This window comes from Lytechinus pictus, unplaced genomic scaffold, assembly GCF_037042905.1.
Source record: "Lytechinus pictus isolate F3 Inbred unplaced genomic scaffold, Lp3.0 scaffold_20, whole genome shotgun sequence".
NCBI lineage: Eukaryota > Metazoa > Echinodermata > Echinoidea > Temnopleuroida > Toxopneustidae > Lytechinus > Lytechinus pictus.
This window is the reverse complement of record NW_026974141.1, coordinates 14,224,678-14,248,389: the sequence shown is the minus strand read 5'-3', so window position 1 is coordinate 14,248,389 and position 23,712 is coordinate 14,224,678. Positions and strand designations below refer to the sequence as shown.

The 23,712-nt window shown below is 34.9% G+C and overlaps 1 long non-coding RNA gene across 1 annotated transcript; it reads right to left on the bottom strand.

Annotated features, from left to right (window-relative positions):
- Positions 1 to 1,865: 1,865 nt before the first annotated feature.
- Positions 1,866 to 20,102, bottom strand: LOC129282430 (uncharacterized). Its single transcript, XR_008586600.2, has 5 exons — positions 20,055 to 20,102; positions 12,189 to 12,235; positions 10,662 to 10,725; positions 7,912 to 8,016; positions 1,866 to 6,525 (listed from the first exon to the last, which is right to left on the bottom strand). It is a non-coding gene; the product is annotated as an uncharacterized LOC129282430 (long non-coding RNA).
- Positions 20,103 to 23,712: the final 3,610 nt, after the last annotated feature.

Genomic DNA, 23,712 nt, shown 5'->3' with positions numbered 1-23,712 from the left:
AATATTGAAAGATACATCCTTGGGGGGGGGGTTTCACAAAGATTTAAGTATGACTTAGAGTTGCACTTAAATGCCGGCGCGTCCATGATTTGCAACGCGCAATCTTATTGATCAGGAGTGCGAGTCCTTTTGGCATGATCTGACCAATGCGGTCATGTCTTTTATACCGCAAGCAACGAGGAATTTAAGTCATACTTAAATCTGTGTGAAACACCCCCCAGTGAGGCAACTTGTTAAATGTCTGTGTGCCATAACTTTTAGCAGGGATCCCGCTATAAGGATACTGTGCACCTTTTCATAGCAGATTTCTGACAGTCCCTGTTGTTTCATCTATGGTGACTCTGATAATTTGTAATGAAAAGCTGCTTGCAAGATCCCTGCGGGAAGGACTTGGCTCTGACTTTGATAAGGTGCCTAACTCCTAACTCCGTTAGATTATTAATTGGTTCCAATTACTCTATCTTCTATACTATTTGAATGGAAAGTCAACCAAACTATCTCTCTCTCTTTGTGTGTACATTCTTGATTCTAGAAAATCAAAGAGTGCCTTTCATGAGGGGTTTATGACATATCACCTTCAAAAACTCTTGCAATTTGAAATGCATCTTCACGAGCAAATATTAGCCATGTCTCCTGAATCAAAAAAAAAAAGTAGAGTCTTCGAGAAGACTATTAGTACAAATATAACTGATGATTTTTTTTCCCCTCTAAACACACATATCAACATTGAAGATTGAATCCAAACACGCATGCTATTCATGGCGTTGGAGCCTAATAAATACAAACAGAGCACTCAGAATATCATATATCTTTTCTATATATATCAACTCATTGCAAAGGTATTGCTGGTGAAAATTGTCTTTTTGTGCAATGAGAGTGCACACTCTGATGAAAGTGAGATGACTCTTTTATGGTTTAAAAAAATGTTTTTAACTCTTCATCAGATCCGAGTTGAATAGGAAACAAAATGAAAATGAATATTCACTGCAATGGTATATAAATATAAGTAGTTTTCTTGCATATGTCTATATATTCTTGATCGCATCATAGATCATGTACATATGTACTTTACCGAAAGTTTTGAATACATCAGTACTTTTGATTATTATGATACAAAACATTTGTCCAAAATCTCAATTTAAAAACTGTCCTATCTTCTGGTTCATTTCTATTAAAAATGATATATATCATGTATTTATACTATTTCTAATAAAATCTAAATATATATCTAGTCACACAGAAAAGGAAACTTACTTCCAAACATGAGCTATTCTTAGATCCGTCTAAACTAAGCCAGCGACTGAGCTAAATAGGCAGTTAAACCACAGTAATATCCAATGAGAGAGAGGGAGCAATCAACTTTGTAAAAGATGATAATAATAATATGCAACATTTATATAGAGCTTAATATAAATGTTTCTGCATACTCATTACCACGGCTTTAGCACGGCTACCCTGATCGGGCGCACGAGCATTCAAGGAATTCCTTCCTACCAGGTACCCATTTACTACACCTGGGTGAAGAGTGGCAAATGTAGATAAACGCCTTGCCACAGGACGCAAGTGCTGTGGTGGGATTTGAACCCTGGACCTTGTGGTTCAAAGTTTGGAGACTTATCCACTGAGCCACAGCACCTCTACATGATCATTATCATTAATAATAACAACAATAATTATAATATCAATTATAACGATTATGTCTTATTCACCACTTTAACCACGGAAACCTATAATCTAGGAGACTACAGCTTTATCTTTGCTTTTGTGCAAAACGATAAGTGATGTGACTGATGTGGCAAGACTACAACCAGTGGGCATGAATCTACGACCGTCTATCCTCTCATTTTGGTTATCATTTTCTTTTTATATAAATAAAAGATCGGGTGGGTGCTTCATAAAGTTGTTTGTAAATTAAGAGCGACTTTAAGAACGACTGGTGAACCTTTCTTACGCGCTAAATAATCACCAATGAACATTTAATGGTGAATATCATTTACCAGAAGAAGAGATCACCAGTTGTTCTCAAAAGTCACTCTTAACTTACAAACAGCTTTAACAAATGGCCCCCTGCTCTACCAGTTGGTAATACTAATATAACATATTAATAAGCTTTGAAGATATAACTGGAACTATACAAATGCTGTTCATCATCTATTTGTTACAAGTCCTGTGGCTATTTGAATTGGGGGTAACGAATAGCAATATAATGAGATGGTATAGGTAAGTATAGTACTGTGTATTAAAAAAGTGGCAGAGAACGTTCTGAGAACACCCCAAAAAAGACGGTCTCTGATCAAGGATTATACTCTTCATTTTATCATGAAAATGGGTATGCAACATTGTGTTTGATGATGATGATGATCCACAGCATTTATATTGCACCATATATCTGTTACATACATTCATAGGTGCAGGCTCATCCAAATAATCACTACACATCTGCCGAAATAAGTGAGTTTTGAGAGACGGTTTAAAGAGTTCTATGCTGTCAATTTCACGAAGTGAAGAAGGGAGGGAGTTCCAAAGGCGTGGAGCAAAAGAAGAAAAGGTACGGTCTCCAAATCCCCTTAGGTGTGTGATGGGTACATGAAGAGTGATACCAGTACCAGATGAGCGCAAGCCAGGACGTACACGGCGTTGTTCTAGAAGGGAGGTCACGTATCCTGGAGCTAAACCATGCACAGCCTTGAAAGTAAGGAGGATTTTGAATTCGATCCTATACTCAATTGGTAGCCAATACAACTCTGTTTGCCGACCAAACTAGGCATAAGTTGTTAGTAACATCTCTCTTTACCTATATGGCATTTCGCAGAACTTTGCAAAATTCAGACCGCAATAGAACAATGTATTTTGCCAGATGTCTGTGGACTTTATATGGTTTTTCTCGGAAATTCTCTCACTCACTGGATATACATGTGTTCTCTAGGTTACTCACAGCCTAACCAATTTTTAAAATATTTTTCATCTATAAATGCTCAATTGTGAGACCCTCCAAAACAAAATGCCATATGATCACAAACTTAATCTAGGAAGATCCATTCATCCTTTAAACATTAGATCCACTTTACATTATACAAGACTGGGGACCCATTCTTTCAAAAAAGATATCTCCTAAATTTTCACTAGCATCGACTTAGCTCTAAAGATAGGGTCACCAGTCGTCCGTAAGTCAAGTCATTTGACTTAAGAGGCAGCTTCAAGAAACTTCCCCAGTTCTGTTTGCTGCAAGGATCTACCAATGTGACCCATTTTCTCTTTTTTTTAATAAATAAACTTGCCATACTTGATCACATTATCAATGTTATTTTTCAAACAGTTTTCTTCTTTAGAAATGTATGTAACAATATTAGTCATAATGTGAAACATTTTTATAGCACTAAAAGCAATGTTTCCAAGTACTGCATACTCCTAACATAGCTTAAGCATTGTTTCGTATCATAGAACGGCTGGCAATGTACCTTTTCCAGACTCCCAAAAATAATCAAGTAGAATATGTTATATCAGGGATATCTGCGCTCAAGGGTCAAACATGTGACCTTGACGGCCAAATGTTGAGCATGAGCAAGAAACATAAAACAAAAACAAAAAATCTTGTTTTCACTGTAATTAAAGATACTCTCAAACAGGCAAAGACATGGATAATCTCATCATGTGTAGAGAGGTTTCATAACATTTTTGCTCAATTGCTAAAATTTAGTAATTTTTCATCCTAAGCATATGGATATCTTATGAATTTGGAAGCTTCTTTATAAATACTGTCGGTTTTTTTTTTATTGAGCACCTAAGAAGTGAAGATGGAGAATGCTAAAGAGATCTTTATTCAATAAAACTTATTGTTATGGTTATTGCCATGACATCATTCACTGCTTTAGGATTACATGGCATCACCAATAAATACGAAAATAGATGAAAAAGTATGCTGCCTGAGTCCAAATCCTGAATTCAATATTTTACACATTATTTAATCTCTTTTTGGCAACAATATGTATTCATATTTAGTACTATTATCAAACAAGTAGTATTTACATGTATTTATAAAGCCAAGAAGGAGAATAACTGGTAGCAAACTAATTCCTTTCCTACGATCGCTCCCTCCTTTTCTCATTTTGTGATACTGATTATGACTTTTATCAATAAATAACAGTGAGAGGCAAGGGTCCTGTTTGCAGACTCCGTGGGAATTCACCTGCTTGTTGCATTAAGGGTTCTTGCACATCCCCAAAAATCTCACAGCTTGCAAATCGAATGCAAACTTGCAACTAATTGCAAGACATACGATTGTTTCGCACACATCAAGAGATTTGCAACTGGTTACAAGTTACTTATAAGGCCCCGTGAGAGTTTAACTTAATTTGAATTTAGGCCAAACCAACATGTATTATGGAAAGCCAAGCAAGCTTTATTCATTTCAATTCCACTATGGAAAGCCATTTGTTGGGTTATAATTCATCATCTACCAGGAGTATGTACTCTTCCTCTCGGCAGGAGATAAAGAAAGCTGATTGGCTAGATCCATCCTCCATGCAAAACCCATGCAATCTCTCACAAAACTGTGCTTCCATGCACGTGTCCTAGATGAAAAACTATGGTGTAGATGGCTTTCGATAAATGAATCTGATTTAAATCACATGATAGAGAAGGTTAATTGGCTAAGTCCATCCGACATGCATAACACACGCGATCTCTCACAAAACTGTGCTTGAATGCACGTGTCCTAGATGAAAAATTATGGTGCAGATGGCTTTCCATACTTAAAACTGATTTAAATCACATGATAGAGAACTGAAGGCCGACTGGCTAAGTCCATCCAACATGCATACTCCATGCAATCTCTCACAAAACCTTGGATACATGTGTCCTAGATGAAAGATTATGGTGCAGCTGGCTTTCCATAGTTAAAATTGATTTGAATCACAAGATACAGCGAGCTGATTGGCTAAATCCATCCAACATTCACAACACATGCAATTGCTCACAAAAAAGCTCTACTTGGATGTATGTTTTCTATAAAAAAATATGGTGCTGTTGGCTTGCCATAATTAAAATTGATTTGAGTCACTTAAATGCGTTGTAAGATATATGTGACTTATATCTGAAAGTTACAGGCTTCATATAAGAATCTGCCAAAATTGTAAATATCCATTCTGGGGGTGGTTTCACAAAGATTTAAGTATGACTTACAGTTGTACTTAAATGCTGATGCGTACATGATATCCAACACGTGATCTTATGGATTAATACACAGTAGTATGCGTCCTCTTGGCCTAATTGGACCAATGAGGTAATGTCTTTCATAGCACACACAACATGGCATTTAAGTGTGACTCTAAGTCATACTTATATCTTTGTAAAACATCCCCCTGGTCTTAACAGACAAACTTCATATCTACATAAGATCAGGACCCTGTCACACAAATGATAGCAATTGATAACAGAATCAATTTTTATAATTGATTGCATTGACAATAATGTACAATCAATTGCAGAAATCATATATGTGATCAATCACCTAGGCTTGTGATAAAGGACCATAGATCATGATTCAAAATATTAAATTAATGGTTTTATGGTTCATGGCAAAAACTGTGATGTTAAAATGACATTTGAGTGTTTGAGCACAACACCAAAGAGTGTTAAAAAAGGGAGTTTAATAATGGTGGCACGACATTTGCTCCTGCGACATTTGCTCCGGTCTTAATATCTCAGAGGGTATAGGTTTAGAGTTAGGATTGTAATATAGTTTTTTGTTCAGAATAATGTAAATACATTGATTAGGGTTTATTTAGTTTTAAAGTTTAGGTTTTATGTTTGGCTTAACAGATTTTCCATCAGAACTATTGTAGCCGAAGCAAATGTCATGAAACCGTAATAATATCATTAGGTGTTAAAACTGACACCAGTTGGTTTACCGACAGGACCAAGCCCTAAGGTTTTAAATTAAACCATAGAGTTTGTACATAACACCAAAGAGTGCTGGATAAACAAAGGTGTTAAAATAACATGTTTGATGTTGAACTAACACTGAATTCAACTACGGTGTAAACTGACTGGTGTGGTCATCTATATCCATCAATTAACACCACAGTCTCGACATAACACCTACAGAGTGTTGAAACAGCAAAAGGTTGGACTAACAATGTGAATTCAACACCGGTGTAAGGGACTGGTGTAGTTTTTTTAAGGAAACCTGATAACATCAGTTTTTGCTGGGTTAAGGAATTAAATTCCTTCTGATATGCCAAAAGTACCATCCCTAACTGGATGTGACAATATAAAATAAATACATGTGCTGTTGTTGACTCTTGAGGTTTCATGATCTTCATCCATGTTGCACAGTTGCGTCTGTTTCTTTCCCGCTGTGGTCTGACTGCCACTGTGAGTTGCTATCAGTTATTCTCTGTCCTAACAGTAGAGGGGGCTATACATATATACCATGGCCTAACTGCCTAACTTGGCCAATGCTTTTAGTAATGCTCGATTCTCGTCCTTTACCTGGTCCAACTCATCCTCCGCAGCTTCCAAATCCTATGGGAAAAAATGAAGAAAATGTTATTAGTAGGATATAAAAGTCACTTCAATGTCCCACTGCATAAAAACATATGCTCTGAGGCCAATGTTGCATGAAAAAATGTAAACAAGGAAAACAGGAAGTCTTTAAAGGAGAGCAAATCCCACTAAGCCCCCCTTCCCCCAGCCATGAGACACCAAAAAGGGGCCAAATTCTACTCAGCACCCCCCACCCACCCCGCACACCTATTTTTGGTAAGCCATTTTTTTTTGGAGGGGGGGTTGTAAATTTTTGTGAGAATAGTCTCCTAGAGTGGTGATAACCCTTTTTTCCTAGTATTTTTTGACGTGCCCCCTCCCCCATTGTTCCTTGATCCACTTCTGACAGACTTTTCTAAGTTTTTCTTACTGTTACATATAAAATATACACATATCTCAAGCATAGGCCTACTTAGCTTAGCAACATAGAAGTGTAATCAAGGAAATGCAATAACTTTTATTAAAATCCTTCAATTTGTGTACACATACATTCAAAATAGATAATAAACATGCATGGATGAATACACATTCAATAACAGGCATGCTTCTCAAATTTCTTAAGGTTTCCAAAATATGTTTACTTGCATGCACATTTATCAAAATTTTAATCACCAATGGTCTGAAAATAAGATCCACACAAAGTCAGAAAAAACAGACATGCAGTTCTTTTTTCCATAATAACCAATAAATACTGCATTCAAATAATGTAAAAGCGATATTGAATGAAGATTACAACATGACAACACTGCAAGGACAATATACATATAATATATAAGAGAGCATTTAAAAATAGTTGTTCATCTATTTTGCCTATTCATGCTCACAGATAGTTCTATAATCAGGGGTGTGAGTGGTCACAAATAAATAGATCTGAAAAAAAGCTGAAGAGTGTTGAAAAATTCTGAAATAAAAAGAGCTCCCATACTTTTTGTACAGAGGAAGGCCAAAAATAAGCTGAAATTAAGCTGGAAAAAAAAAGAAAAAAAATCTGAAATCAGATAAAAATCTGAACTCTCACACCCCTGTATAATGCAGCAATGAAAGTCCAGGGCCTTGCCTTATGAAGTGTACTTCCAGACCCCCTTTTATGAATTCTTTATTTGCAGACTAATTATGCCTTCAGCTGAGCATAGATCCTATTAGTAACTTTCTCCGACAATCCATATTAAAGCTAAATGAAAGCACAGCCCTGAAAACCTACACACAAGTGCAGCTTAAGGGGTCACATGCTCACTCAGCCTTTGGTGTGAAGTCAGTGAATAAGGAATTTGGTAAAGGGGTCTTGAACTAGACTAACAAACACATGGCATAAGTAAAGATAATAACTTGGGGAAATAAAATTTAAAATGAACATTTTTGTTTTACTTGTGTTAGTATCTGGACTTCTTGCTCTAGAATAAGAACCCTTTCCTGCGACTGTTCAAGCTTCCGTTGTAACCTCTTGTTAGATCTCTTCTCTCGATTTAACATCTGATGACATCATCACATCGGTGGGGTCAAAGGTCACGGGAGATGGGTACAGGTCATACAACATGCAGAAAACAGTAAGGGAAGCCATGCATGGAGGGAAACAAAATTGTAGGGAAAAATTAAATGACCAGGTGATTCATGATTTCATGGACACTTCAAACAATTATTTCAAGTTTAATGGCTATTCACCGTCATCCGTTTCACTGCCATGTAAAAGGTAAATACCATGCTTATTTACAAAAGGACATAAAAGGGGGTAATTTTTCACAATACAGTGAAATGAAGAGCAGCCAACCTGAACGAACATTTCAGTATTTTAAAAGCTGAAAATCAGTATTTTTGAAGAAATACCATAGGACAAGGCATAAAACTGAAACTTTAGAAATCAGTATTTTGCATGAAACTACCAGTATTCTGCCCATTTTCAGTACTAAGTAATGAAAATTAGTACTAGAAATTGAAAAAATGCACTGGAAATGGGTATCCAAATTGCAAAATCAGATATCAGGTATACTTTTTAACCATAGATGTGTAAAAAAAGTATTTACCAGTTCATGAAAAATAAAAATTATTAGCCTATATTTATGTTGGGGGAAAATATGTATATTCATTAAGCCTATTCTGAGATCAAAGGATAATTAATTGTTTAGGGTCTATTTTTTTTTCATGCTCATGTCCACCTTCTAATGACAGTGCCTCACCCCGGGAAGTGATTACAAAAATATGTGCCCCCATTATTATTTCATGAAAAAAGGAGAGGAAATTTCTGTGAAAGGACATGATCACGATCTCACATGATTACAAAATGTTTAAATATAAATTCCTGAATTTAAATTGAACAGGAAAAAGAATAGCCAGAGTTATACCGAAGTTCATATTTTTATGTTTATTTGGTTACATAACAAAACCCAGATGACATTTCGACAGAAATATATATTTTTAAGTGGTTTAAATTTTGCCATACGTTCAACAAAATTACTTCATATTTATCAAGAAATTATTTTCATTCTCTCTCTTTCTCTTAAAAAAAAATCTACCATGTATAACTTAAACTTTTAACATTCAAATGTTGATAAATGTATTCAAAACTACTACAAACATTGCATTCTTGAAAATGTCAAATTTATCACATCAAACCATACACTCAGCAATCTGATCACTAAAATTACAATAGTGATAAAAAAAATCTCTTAGAAAGGGTTAAGGGTGACTATTAATATTCCACTTTCATAATTCTGAAAAATATAGATATTTTGCAAAATAGAGTTAAGCTTTAATTGCAATAACATCAATATTTTTTTTACATGGTTGGAGCTCAGGTATATCTTATAGCATATAAACCTGTTGCAAATAAAACTAGATAAATAAATAAAAGAGCATAAAGCTGGTATTTATTTGGTATCACACATCATAACATGGGGATGGGGTCTTTTGGGAATATGTTTACTTATGAGGGATAAAAAATTAAAACATTGAAATTCTGATTTGCCATATACTATGATCTTTTGAGAATAATGTTTGATGTTAGCCATTTTCAGTCAGTGTTGGACATACAATGAAACAGGAAATATGTATTCAGGCTAATATGATATACAATGTATAACAGGCCAAATATGTTTGCTGAATCCAAACCAATTTGTTAGTAAATTCACAGCAGAATCAAAAACAAATTTTTCTTATAGATACCCAATATGGAAATAAGATATGAAGAGAATGTACAATCCTTATGTCCGTCGACCGCGAGGGCGCTATATAAGATAACACAAGATATTGATGTTGATAACATTTATACAGAGAATATGGAAATTGAGCAGCATTTCATAGAGGCACACTTCTTTGGTTTAAACACGATTCCAGGAGATTAAATCTTTATGATTAATTTAAAATCTAATCTAAAATTTGACTTGTCACTTCAGGCCACAGCCAATCTGGATTTATTTCAAATCACAAACGATTTAATTTCAAACCTTCTAAATTCAAATCTAGATCGAGAGAAATAAAAAATAAATGTTAGATATACAGATAAGACAAGAAAAATTTCACAGATTCATACAGGATAAAAAGATAGAAACTTCATGCATACCAACAACAAACAAATAAAAAGGACACTGTATTTTCCATTCATTTAGGTCACAAATGGACAAATAGCACAGTAAATTATTAATGGTAGAGTCAAAAGGGAAAAATTAGGAAAAGTAATTCACAATGTTCATTTATTTATGAATGTCTATGATAAAAAATTAATGACCCCTCTCCCTCTCTCTTCAATCTTTAATTTCACACAACTGCCAGCCATTAGAAGAGCAGAAAATGGTATTCTGTATCTCCAAAATTAATATTCTCCATCTTTTTATTCAACATTGACCCTTTTTTAGAATTAATGTGCAATTTGGAACTTGTTTTGGAGTGTTCTCTCAAGGTCAAATGGAAATATGGAAATGGCCATCAAAATCTATTATGGAAGGGGAAATTCTCAAGTTACCTTTTATGGCAATACTTCAAATCAACAATGTTGTTTAAAAATGGAAGTTTAAGAGTGCCATATGATTTGTAGTTAAAAAATAAAAATTTGATATTTTTCCAACAACCCTAATAATTTTCGCCGGCATAAATCCTTCATTGATTTGCCAATCAATACTACTTACTCTTTGGACTTCTTCTGCTGATCTTTCGTCTTCTTCATTATCATCAGCTTCTATCCTCCCTGTTCTACAAAATGAAACAGAAAAAAAACAATACAATAAATTTCAAAAATGATGTAAAATATCAAAATTACAGCGGTACGAGATGAATGAAAATGAATGAGAAAAGTACAATGTTAAGTCAAATGGAAATTTCTGAGTTTTTCCACAAATTAAACTTTTTTTTCCATTTGAGACTGTTACATTCTCCACTAGCCACAACCTAGAGAGAAAGAATAAAAACAGGTAAATTACTGCATCCATGGATGGATGGATTAATGTATGGATGAGTGGGTGGGTGGATGCATGGGTGAGTGCATGGGTGGGTTGGTTGGTTAGTGCATGAGTGGGTTGGTTGGTGGGTGCATGGGTGGGTTGGTTGGTGGGTGCATGGGTGGGTTGGTTGGTGGATGCATGGGGTGGGTTGGTTGGTGGATGCATGGGTGGGTTGGTTGGTGGATGCATGGGGTGGGTTGGTTGGTGGGTGCATGGGTGGGTTGGTTGGTGGGTGCATGGGTGGGTTGGTTGGTGGATGCATGGGTGGGTTGGTTGGTGGATGCATGGGTGGGTTGGTTGGTGGGTGCATGGGTGGGTTGGTTGGTGGATGCATGGGTGGGTTGGTTGGTGGATGCATGGGGTGGGTTGGTTGGTGGGTGCATGGGGTGGGTTGGTTGGTGGATGCATGGGTGGGTTGGTTGGTGGATGCATGGGTGGGTTGGTTGGTGGGTGCATGGGGTGGGTTGGTTGGTTGGTGGATGCATGGGTGGGTGGGATGGTGGGTGCATGAGTGGGTGGGCGGGTGGATGCATGGGTGGGTTGGTTGGTGGATGCATGGGTGGGTGTTTTGGTGAATGCATCTGTAGGTAGACAGGTGGGAGGGGTGGGTGGATGCATGTGTGAGAGGTTTGGTGCCTATTGCCTTACTCTGCTATGCAGGTGAAACCAAAAAAAAAGGAAGGGGAAGAGCATATTTTTGGGTAAAAAATCTTTCCTGCAATGCAACCCAATGTATTACTTAATTCCAAAGTTAAGATGCAAGGTGTAAGAATATTCTGTTTTCTTGTTTTTGGTTTTTCAAGTTTAATTCAACAAGAATCAGGGAACTAAATAACCCCCTAAACGAATTTAAAATAAAGGGTGAAAGCCATGAGTGTCAATGTAACACCGACCATGGGTTCGTCACACAATGATCACAAATCCCGGTACCCGGCAGGAGTAATTCCTTGCATGCATTGAGCGCCGGTGATGGTAGCTCGATCTAAAGCCGGGGTATTAATAGCAGCGCTTTGTATCCTCAGGCAAAAAGCACCTTATAAATCCAGCTATCATTATTATCATCATTTTTCTACGATTTATTGCATTGACTAGAGACTGCAATGTACAATCAATTGTGAAAGTCAAGGTTAAGATTAATCCCTAACCTTTGTGTCATGGGAACCCTGGTGTTGCATATAAACACCAAACATTTATCAGTGTACTCATAATACCTACCTCCTTGCACTTGATTCTTCTGGATCTACACTGCTACCATTTCCATTCTGAAACAAATGAAAAAAAGAAAAAAAAATATGATCAATGATTGACAACACTACAGCAACAGCTGTGGTGTTAACCACTGTACATAGAAGATCACACCAGTCACTTTACAGTATTTGTTCAACACCCATTGGTGCTATTACAACACCTTTGCTTGTTTACTTTGGTGTTATGTTCAAACTCTAGTGTGTAATTTAATCACCTCACGGTGTGGTCCTCTAGGGACATCAAGTGGTGTTGGTTTTACCACCCTAATTTTTACAGGGTAGTGTTGAATTGGGTGTAGAACACTCTAACTTTGCTGGAAAGATTACAGTGTCATACAGTGTGTTTGCATTGTATTCACACTGTGTTCAAGGTGTGCTAACAGTGTGGAGATGCTATTCACACTGTTAAAATGCTCCAATGTAATAAAGTGGAGAAAATTTCATACTAGGGATACCTCCACATTGTGAGTAAACACCATGTGTGAAAACATAACCATTTTACAATAACAGTTATACCTCGGTCACACTTGCTCTATGGTGCCTGTATGGCGAGTCTTCTATTCATTTTTATTCAAACCACCTATATTTAGCTAGTACAAAAATGTTAAAATGGCCGTTTTCAACTCGCCGTACGGCCGCCGTAGAGCAAATGTTACTGAGGTATTAACAAGAATTATAGATTTCTTTTTTATAATGGTGTTAGCATTTTTTCATTACGTTGCTTCTGGCTATTTCTCTTTCCAAACAATTTCCTTTCTCTCCATAAAGAATGCTTAAATTAAAAAAAAGTTAAAATGAAATACACTTCACACCCAGATTGCTATTACACAAAAATATTATTACAGTCCAATTCCCATTGTGAGAATGATCTGATAACTCCAGAAAAGGATTTTATCACAACTCCTTAAATATATAAAAACATGGGCCTGTATTAACAATACAATCAATCTTATAATTCTGCACAACAAGTAAGTCTATAGAAAACCTTGTACAAAAGTTACAATCAATGTTAAATATTAATTGTAACTATTCATGTAACCACCCCCCCCCCACAAAACTTCTTTCCCCTATTCAAATCATTCAAGTCATTGTGTAGATCTCAAAACTTGCTCTCAGCACTCATCAATCAAATGTCCACTACATAATCATGATAGTAATATAGGGTATTATATTGTGCTCACATACACCCAGTTAGGTGCTCAAGGCGCTTCTCTATGCACATTCACACAGTAAAAATTAATGCTATGGTCACAAATACCTTTACGATCGCCATACAAACAATTATTATACATAGCAATAAATGGTATATAAAATTGTTCATCGGTGTTTGTAAGGGTACTTGTGACCGAAGCATAATCTTATTAAGTTATTTCAATATAATTTATAAATTGTAACAACAGAAGTGCAACCAATTAATGATACAAAAATATTTTAGTAATAATTTGTTATGTCAAAATAAGAAAAATTGAGCAAACATCTGCTCAAGAATATATCAAATTGACTGACTCTATCTGCAGGACACTTTTATCAGAAATCTACACGTTTATCTAAATTAAATGTGTCAATTAAATCGTAAATGCACATTTGTCTACAATTCTCACAATGGTGAAATATATGAAACTCACTCTTTTAAAGTAGAAAATATACAAGTTTCGGGTTTTAATAGAAGATACTTTGAACAAATAAGGACATAATTATTATTTATAAAAGTTCACAAATCTGAGCACAAGAAATTGATTAAAAAATATTTTTTTGTATTGATTCAGGAAATATAGAATATTTCTGAAATACAAAGACAAAATCAATTTTGCATGAAAATGGAGTTTAGGTGATTAGTTTGAAATTGAAGGGAGGGCAGGAAGTGACTTCAAGAAAGTTCAGGGGAAAACTAGAAATTCTATCTGGTATATGCTGACCTCTAACAATAAAATTCTATTAAATTTCTTATTTCCTTCAAATTTGCAACCACATACATTAATTTCAAGTGATTCATAATGTTTAGAGCATGCATAAAGAGATAAAAGTGATGAGTGTAGCACCTAAGTGCAAGTACATGTATAAGATATGATAGTGTTGATTAAAATAGGAAACAAAGATAACCTACAGAAAAAAAGGAAAACTTGATATTATACTGAGTCCAAACAAGATATACTTGGGTATGAGACATACACACACATTATTTGAATTATAACAATAACGATAAAGAAGCCTGGATTTGAGTTTCAGGTAATACATTGCTTTTAAGGAAAGGATTAAAGGGTAAATTTTCAGGATTAGAAAGAAAAAATTCACAATTTCATATGAATTTAATTTTGCAGAATATTTTCAAGACAAGCTTTATCAAATAATTTTTTTTTTAATTTGAAAAAATAACTCTTTCACTTGTCAACCTTAGAGAATGATAAATCGAGGTAACAATCAATTTGCACATTTTCCTGTTGCAAGATAAAGACAAGTGATCAATAAAAATCTGCAATCAATTATACAGCTAACAAATGAATCCAAATTTCTTGTAATGCCCCAGTGTAAATTCCAATTTAAACTGACAATGGATTTGTGAATACGTTCATAAGTACAAATGCTGAATACCATCGCACTTTGCCCAACATCACAATCACATGTCTGACAGCTTGCTATTCAAATGTGAATAAGTCTACCACTCTGAATAAATACAGACATAAATTCTTTCATTTCAGAGTAAACATTCTATTCTTGTCCGAGTCCACAATGCACAACTCAATTATTCCAATCAGAAAAAGTTGAAACACACTTATTATTTGTAAATCTAAATGAAGTGATATGTTTTAAAGAAGTATACAATTGTAAGTGAGGATTCCCTGTATGAGAAATGATCTTGTGAAAGGGAATTTAAAGGTCAAGTCCACCCCAGTAAAATATTGATTTGAATAAATAGAGAAAAATCAAACTAGCATCACACTGAAAATTTCATCAAAATCGAATGTAAAATAAGAAAGTTATGGCATTTTAAAGTTTCGCTTATTTTTCACAAAACAGTGATATGCACAACTCTGTGACATGCAAATGAGTCGGTCGATGATGTCCATCACTCACTATTTCTTTTGCTTTTTATTGTTTGAATTATACAATATTTCATTTTTTTGAGATTTGACCATAGGGACCGACTTGACTGAATCATATAGTAAGTGACAATGCTAATTCCACATGTTCAGGGAGGAATTGATCACCGTTTCACTTGACATTGAGGAGAAAATTAGAATATTTCATATTTCATATAATAAAATACAAAAGAAATAGTGAGTGGGTGACGTCATCAGTCTCCTCATTTGCATACCAACCAGGATGTGCATATAACTGTTTTGTGAAATTACGAGAAACTTTAAAATGTCATAACTTTCTTATTTTACATCCGATTTTGATGAAATTTTCAGTGTTATACTTGTTGGATTTTTCTCTTTTTATTCACATCAATTTTTTTATGGGGTGGACTTGTCCTTTAAGGAACTATTTAACAAAGTATGCTGCTCGAAGACAAAATTATGATTAAAGGTCATGTCCATCCAAGAAAAATGTTGATTTAAATCAATCGAAAAAAAGACAAACCAGCATAACGCAAAAAAAATTTCATCGAAATCGGATAGAAAATAAGAAAAAATTTTCACAAAAGAGTTATATTCACAACTCAGTGATATGCAAATGAGAGAGTCAGTGTTTTTTATTTTATGAATTCTAAACATATTTCAAATTTTACAGATCTGACAACAGTGGGCAACTTGATTAAACTACAAAAAGTTTGAACAATGTTTATTCCACATGTTCAAGGAGAAATAAAACTTTGTTTTACATGGTAAGGAGAGAATCGAAATATTTCATATTTTCTTTAGTGAAATACATAAGAAATAGTGAGTGATGTCATCAGTTCCCTCATTTGCATACCGACCAGGTTGTGCACATGACCGTTTTGTTAAATTAAGCGAAACTAAAAAAACCATAATGTTCTTATTTAAAATCCGATTTAAAACCCTGTATTTTCAATATTACAATGCTTGTTCGATTTTCTCCCTTTATTCAAATCAACTTTTTGTTGGGGTGGATTTCCCCTTTATGCTTGTTGGATTTTCTCCCTTTATTCAAATCAACTTTTTGTTGGGGTGGATTTCCCCTTTATGCTTGTTGGATTTTCTCCCTTTATTCAAATCAACTTTTTGTTGGGGTGGATTTCCCCTTTATGCTTGTTGGATTTTCTCCCTTTATTCAAATCAACTTTTTGTTGGGGTGGATTTCCCCTTTAACTACAACAACAATACACTTGTCAAGGTCAAACTGATTTGTTTACATTATGACAACAAATTGGATGAATGTACAGGTTATTTTGGGGAACTCAAATGACTTAGCACTTGACAGGATGACATTACTGCGGTTTAGTGGTATTATAGAATGGTATGTGTCATATCATTGCTTCCTCATTGCCTGATCACAGTCTAAAACTCATGTGATGACAGATATGTACATTTAGAATGTGTATTGTGATGAACATTTTTATTAAATGGTTAAAGCCAGACCCGATGGATGCTACTTAAATGGACCACGCAACAATTAAGACATCTTAAAAATGTGTTTTGACTTTTATTTCATTTTTTTACTTGATTGATATAATATTTGTGAATGTTTTATTTTGACTTAATCAGATTAGATCATACACTCACTTTGTCATTTTTAATACATAAATACATTATGAAATATAGGCCCATTTAAGCATGTTTTCCAGTTTAAGCACCAGTATATTGGCAAACTTATGAAGATCGTTTGCCGCGTTCTTTGTAAATAGGACGTAATCAAAAGAAAGAAATTTGTAAATGTATTAGCTCTAATTTATTATATGAATAGTGTATGAGTTTATTCACAAAATATGTGCATGATGAAATAATTCATAATTTATCTTTAAAAAAAATCACTCACTGAAAATTAATATTCTCTAGTGATTACAAAATATTAAACAGGCTTCTAAGGTTTTAACCCTGTGCACTTCACAAATATAAATATGTAGATTCTTAAAGACTTTATGGCAGTGAGACAGTTCATGGGGGGATTCATAAAAAAGTTTTATCAGTGACTTTCACTGAGAAATAATATAAGCAACTACTAATTCTCACATCTGATTGGACGAGAGCAAATAAGTAAATGAAAATAAATGAAAAAAATATTCATGATGCCATATGTATTTTTATGATTACATTTTATGAGAAAGTCTTTCAAATTAAGGTTAATTTCAAAATATTATCATACATCCAGATCTGGTACATTAAATTAAACTTATCTTCGTAAAGTCATGAAATATTAGCTCAAAATCAATAATTCTGATAATCACTAACACAGAAACACATATGTGGGACAGTGTATTAATATTGCTTCGAAAAGTACCCGACATATGATCGAATTCCGTTCTTAATTTGCTTAATTTCTCAGCAATTGTACATTTTCTTCCTGAGCTATTTGGCACATATTTTCTATTTCTACATTCAAACACTTTGGTGGTAATTTTATTGGATTCTGTTCAAACTAATTTTGAGATCGTTACCACAACTGGTATATATCTATATGAATGTTATTTAAAGGGGAAGTTCACCCTGAAAAAAACTTTGTTGTAAAAATAGCAGAAAAATAGTAAAAAATATTGGTGAAGGTTTGAGGAAAATCCGTTAAAGAATAAGAAAGTTATTAGAGTTCAAAGTTTTGGATTTGTGACGTCATAAACGAGCAGCTGCCCCATGTGTTATGTAATATAAAATGCATGAATTTCAAATTTTATATGGTTCCTGATTACTTAATTTTGTTTTCTATTCATGATCGGGTGTGAAATGATTTTTCTATTGATATACAAAAGATACAGTAAAAACCATTTCCAATTTTCTGAGAAAATGACATTTCATTGATTTTTTACCATTCGCTATGTAGGAATGCTGCTCGCATATGACGTCACAAATCAAATAATTGAAATTCTAATAACTTTTTAATTATTTGATGAATTTTCTCAAACCTTCGGCAATATTTTTTATTATTTTTTTTGCTATTTTTACAATAAACTTTTTGTCAGGGTGAACTTCCCCTTTAAGGCCATCCAAACAAGCCTAATGTGCTTTCACTTGGCCCACCACTATTTGTATATTGATTTGTAGATATTTTAATTTTGTGAAAATGAATGAAATGAAATGATACGCTCAGCATGTCTATATTACTAGCTTGGTACAGACAGTAGTACACTGACAGTCTGTGGTTTAAATGATACCGTGTAATATAACACAGACTTTTGTCATCATAAGATCAAGCACTATGAAATAATAGGTCAAAGTATGTCAACAATTACTTAATTAAAGGGAGACTATAGTGCCGTCTGCATCAGCCTGAGTTTTAAAATCAGTGCGCTATTTTTGATCCGGCAAACTATCCCAATCTGAACAATCTCAAGATTATTTGTAATGGAGACGCAATTATCGCGCTAGTTCGAAGGATTAATCTCGAGATTGCAATCCCAAGTCAACTTGGGATTATTTGCAAAATAGTGCGCTATTTTACGAATTATCCTGCTAATTCGCAGGTGTAGACGCACTCGGGATTATTTATTCATGGCGTCACACTATAATGCATCGATTCCTCGCTCCAGCATGAATCGCTCTTCTCGCGATGGTGGAGACGGAGTTTCTTGAATCTCGAGATTGATAGCGGAGAGGTCTGATCGGGCTAAAATCTCAAGACTGAGCAAACTCAGGCTGGTGCAGCACCGCCTTATATCTTTGACAAGATTTCCTGAATGGCTGCTGCACTGAAACACTAGTCTTGAATTATAGACCATTCTAAACATAAAGTGTAAATTGGGTATCATACTTACAAGTAGTTATAATAACCATTATCTATTGGAATATATTGAGAATAAGCGCTTCACATCTAATTGGCAAAGCTCTAAAACTCGGGGAGTGTACTTTACACATTATTTTCCAAGTATTTATTGGTTTTATCCTTGACAAATGAGTGACTTAGCAAAATTTTCAGGAATCTGATATTATTATAGTTTGTATGAAGGAACAAGAAAAACAAAATCATGACAGATTTTAAAAAAAATACCACAACAGTGGTTAACCAGACTGTTAACCTTTGATAGTTTTATAGATCTGAAAGTAAAAATGTACATTTCTGTGGTTTTTATTCATTTACTTTGGTTAATTGAAAAACTTCCTTGTTAAAACAGTGGAAGACTGATAAACAAAGATTATAAGTAAACAAGTTCATAATTCCTTAATAAAATTAATATTAGAATACATTAATATTGAGAGAATAAATATTATGAAGTGATACAACAAAAGGCAGAGTAAAAAATAATTAAATATAATATTGCACTTCAAAGGTATACATTAAAATATGTTATATGAAGTATAGATGAGTTTTATTAGTAATAGGATTTTTTTATTTTGTTCAAATCTACAATCTGTTATTAAGGTGACAAAAATTGTTGAATTGTGTATGTTAAAATGAATAATTCAATAGAAGAGTTGAATAACTAGACTAAAAAATACACAATTTACACTGAAAAGTACATAAACACATACTATCATAATATGATTATGAAAATAGATTGAGCTTGTAAGGAAATCATGAAACTATTTGTATATCATGATTAGGATTTGATGAATATTTGATTGAATTTACGATTCAACACAAAACTGATACAATATGATTATGAAAATAGATTCAACTTGTTAGAAAATCATGAAACTAATTGAATATCATAATTAAAAATTGACTGTTAAATGTTTTTTACAATAAAAATGTTAATAACATGACTATTAGCTAAAAGATATACCTCATCATCTGAAGATTGTTCTCCTGCATCCTGGCACTGAATTATCAATTCACATAATTGAAAAAAATCACAAATGCAGAATTTATTAGAAGTATATAGTTGACTTAGATAAAACTATAATTATGTACATTTCTCTCTCTCTCTCTGTCTCTCTCTTACACCCTGTTCCTCCTCTTCCTCCTCTTAGTCCCCCGCTTCCTCTTCTTTCTCCTCCTCTCATCCTCCCCTTTGCTCTTTTCTTTTTTCTCTAGCACACCTCTATGGCACACTCTACAATCATAAACACTACTATATATAAACTGGGGTGTTTCTACCTCATTTCTCAAGCTTTACAAAAGCTCAGAAAAAGCTTGATTTGGGGAGTTTTTACAGAAAATGGAATCCATCTTTTACTAAAGAATGTTATCAGACAATATAAGGTTGCCAGTTGCCACAATTGCCGTATTTCTAAAATGCAACTTTTTCTGATCTGCCAAAAAATGTGTAAATATCAATTGCGGTGTTTCAAAACCCTATGATATAAATACTTACATACTTTATACTTTTAAATGACTATACCAGTATTACACAGCAAACTATCCTTATTTACTTTTTAATCTCTCTCTCTCTCTCTCTTGCTCGCTTTCTCAGTAATTTTGCACATGCCTTCATATCTCCTGGTATAAAATTAGTCCTATATGTCATGAATACGTCTTGATAATGGTTGATGGCACCATCCCCAGCAAACTGTCCTCTCCTAATCACAGATTGACACTCGGTCTAACCTCCATTCATCAAAATAATCTTCCTCCCCCTCCCCAACCTCCTCTTGTCCCTCTCTTTCCCTCCCTCTCCTCTTTCAGTACCCTACCCCTCCAGACCTCTCCCCTCCCCAAGTTCCCCCTCTCAATCTCCCTTTCTCTTTCCTTACACTTCTGTTTCTCCATTTCATACATGTCCTATTTCATCATCCGATTCTCCATTCACCAAGCAACCCCTCCGCATCTTTTCCCTCTCTTCTCCCATTATCTTTCTCTCTCTCCTCCCTCATCCCCCCCCCCCTCCTGTAATATTCGTTTTCACACCTCTCCCGTCTCTTTATTTGTAATATCTCTCTCTCTCTCTCCATCTCTCCCCTCTCTTCCCCATTATCTTACTCTCTCTCCTCCCTCATCTCCGCGCCCCTCCTTCTGTAATATTCTTTTCACACCTCTCCCCTCTCTTTCTTTGTAATACATGTATCTCTCTCTCCCTCCACCTCTCCCCTCTCTTCCCACCACTCCTGTCTCCATCTTTCTCTCTCTCTTCCCTCTTCTCCTCTACCTCTCCCTCTCCTCTCCTCTCCCTCCCCCTCCTCTCCATCTCCCTCTCCCCTCCTCTCCTCTCCTCTATCCCTCATACACTCCCTCTGCCATCCTCTCTCCACGCCCCTGCCTCTCCCCTCTTCAGAGCGTGCCTGGCAAACGGGGGTAAACGCCATATGACGCACACCACCCAAATATGGTGTTCAGTGTGGCTGTCCTGACATGCAAGCTATGTCCTAGTGCATTCCCTCCCTTACTACCAGTATTGTGTGCGAAGGATTAACACAAACTCCATCCCATTTGTCATCAACATTTTCAACTTTTCCTCATCAAATCTGTTTCGACCGGAGCTCCGGTTACAAGAAACACAACAGGGGCGTACTGGAAAACAACCCCCCCCCCCCGGATAATTATTTGACTAGCTCCACACCATACTGTAGTAAAGATAACAGACGGTTTATAAACCCAAACAATTCTACCTTCCCTTTAACCTAATCAGCTGTTTGTGTTTTCTTTTGCGCTTCTAGTTTGCTACTAGTTTACAATGAAACAACTGTATGCTTCTGGTGTGGTAGGCCAGGAGATGCAAATTATTATTTTTTTCTTCTGTATTCATAGATGATAGAAAGTTTTTTTTTCAAAATACATTATTAATACAAAAAAGTATAGGCATAGCTATGCCTTTCAAATACAATGAAACAAATATCTAAAGTAGTTTCAACAAAATATGTATTATCAAATTTCATTCAACACTGCAAGAGGACTGTCATTCTAAGCAAATGTGCTTGAAGGTATCACAGCCACAAAACGAAGCTAAGAGAATTTTAAACAGAGTAGTATTAAAACAAAATAATTATTTTTGATGAAAGAGGATGACAGTGATGGTGGTGGTGGTGGTGATAATGATGATGATATTATGAATTCCCTTGATAATTTTTTTTCCTTACAATTCTTTCATACATCACAAGTAAAAAAGTATAGAGTACTGGTAAATAGCAAAACTGTAAGCCTAGAATTTCCTGTAAGAGACATGGCATTTCAGATAGTTGAGAAGCATCACACTTTAAAACTTGTAGTTTTCAAACAGTTCTTGCTGAGTTTATCACACATAAAGTTACATACAAAAATAATTTTACAAAAATTCTATTCAATAAATAGAGAAAAAAAAGGTTCATTATTAGCAAAATATAAATTTTCATGGAAATTATGTACGTTATGCATACTCTCTACAACGGATTAATGAAATTTTGTATATTAATTGTTGTAAATGTCATTTAGTCACTGATCTTTAAACATCAAGGTGCGGGTTCAAATCCCAATGCAGCACTCGCATCCTTTGGCAACGCATTTATCTACATTTGCCACTCTCCACCCAGGTGTAGTAAATGGGTACCAGTATGAAAACAAGTACTTAAGGGGGGTTATGCAGTGCTTAGAAACATTGCATTTCACTATTATTATAAATACTATTATTATTTGTTCAGTTGTACATGGAATTGCCAAGTACATACACAGTAAAAATGTTGTTTAAAATGTTATACAACGCTGTTCAATATATGAACCTTACAGAAGTTGTTTAACAGCTTAAACAACCATGCTTAATTTATTGAGAATTAAGTATCATAACATTAAAATTTGTTTTTTTTTACAGACCTTATACATTTCTTTAAACTGTTTAAATTACTACTGTAAGATTCATAAAGTAAACAGCATTGCATACAAATATTAAACAGCATTTTTACTACATTTATCAAGCATAGAACAGCAGAGAGATAGTCATCTCTTCACATGAGATGAAATAGCATTGGAATGATGAGGGTTAATTTGTTAATTTGTCTTCATCATCCCTTCCAGCCTTCCAGGCTGTGATAAATGGGAGTGTTCTCTGACCTTTCAATAGAACACAGCTTCTCCACACTATATACAGGGCGTCTAAAAAAAAATACATATATTACCTAGGACCCCGTTTTCATCTACTTTCTTGGAATGGTTTCCCTTATAAATACCAGTTTAGGAAACCAGTTTAGAAGATCGCTTCCCTAGCACCCTTGTGACCATCTCCTGAACTAGTTTCCAGAACCACTTCACATAAAGCGGGCTTGCTGCTATGGGAACGCTCTCAGTGGGGTCACATGTTTCTTGGGAAAAGTTATGCGGTGCTGCACCAGCCAGAGTTTGCTCAATATCAAGATTTTAGCCAGATCGACCCTCATCGCGATTATTCACGACAGATTCAAGAAACCCCATCTCCACCAGCACAAGAAGAGTAATTTGTGCTTGAGCGAGGCATCGATGCATTATGCTGTGACGCCGGAATAAATAATCCCAAGTGCGTCTGCACCTGCGACCTAGTGGGATAATTTGTAAATAGCTTG